Genomic DNA, 1,335 nt, shown 5'->3' with positions numbered 1-1,335 from the left:
GTATTGAAGTTTCATTTATAATTGTCTGTGGTTGATTGATTATTTAAAAAGTTTTATATATTTCTGTGACCATGATTATTTAGATTATTTAATGGTATTTTCTATTTTTCTTAAAATATCTCGCTTAGACTTGGTTCACCGTGTTTAGTTTGAGTTTCGCCTGTTTGTTTTTTCTCCCTTTTTACTTTGTTTTTTTATGTTTGATTTGATTTCTTTGGGTTTTTTATTAATATATTTTATTGCTATTATTAAGATTTGTTTGTGATTTTGATTTAGTTTAAGTATTACTTTTATTATTCTTTATTATTTAACTTTTTTTTTAACTAAAAGTTGTTTGATTTGTGGCAGATGATAGAAACAAAGTGTTTTGAGGAACTGAATGTGTTTGGGGCCAAATAACCACCCAGTAATGATCAAAGACTGGATCTGCCCCGCCAGAGGACCAGAAAGAGTTGCTTCCTTTCAGAAGACGGGTACGTGCCACGTGTGGATTGGGACATCTATCCAACCTGTTCGGGTTTTGGCATTCTTTATTCTGTACATTTTTGTGAATATATAGCAATCTGTATATTGTATAAAGATCAAGAATTTATTGTACCCTTGTGATAGGCCCAGTGATATTTGTGTGTGGATATATGCACTGATGATCTTGCAGATAGGGATTGCATATAAGCTGGCTTTGATGACATAACTTGTATTTCTATCAGTGTCATGGTATTCCTCCCTCCATTTTAAAATGATAGTATAGTTCCCAGTGTAGTTTCCCTCTTGGGCATTGAGTGATAGCAGACTCGCCTTTTTCAGCGGCGGAGGTAGCTAGGAGGTTGCGTTTTTCATGAGAGAACATCATAAACATCCCCGGGAACATCCAAAGCAGAGAATCAATCATTGGGAGTTCATCATATTCCGCCAAAGCATCTGAGGTTCATCTTCATTTCCTGAATATCACCCTTTGAGGCTCTGGGGTTCGCCTTCCACGAGTCAGCCCCAGAGAAGAGGCACAGATGCCACCCATTTTGTCCCTTTGTGCCCAAATGATTTAGAAGATGATAAGCTTAGACTTAACATTTTGAGAGCCCCTGGATAGGACGTTTTTGTTAGGAAGGGAAAAATAGAATTTTAAATTTATTTTTGGGGATTAATATTATGTATGTATATTGTTTATTTTATTAACAGGACCTTTTTTTTTTACTTTTGAGTTTTTGTGATAATGCTTTTTCTAGTAATCTTAAAACTGAAGAATCTTAAGTCAGAGATGACTAAGAATGTTTAGATTTGACTATATTTTTTTTAAGCTATTATTTTATATTTTTTTGAGTGAAGCCCAAAACTTCT

At 34.1% G+C, this 1,335-nt stretch overlaps 1 pseudogene; it reads left to right on the top strand.

Moving 5' to 3' along the window:
- The window catches only part of LOC119593576, an 11,960-nt pseudogene extending 10,873 nt beyond the window's left edge, over positions 1–1,087 (top strand).
- Positions 1,088–1,335: the final 248 nt, after the last annotated feature.

The sequence above is a fragment of the Penaeus monodon genome, chromosome 32, assembly GCF_015228065.2.
Source record: "Penaeus monodon isolate SGIC_2016 chromosome 32, NSTDA_Pmon_1, whole genome shotgun sequence".
NCBI lineage: Eukaryota > Metazoa > Arthropoda > Malacostraca > Decapoda > Penaeidae > Penaeus > Penaeus monodon.
This window is presented reverse-complemented; position numbering and strand designations above follow the sequence as displayed.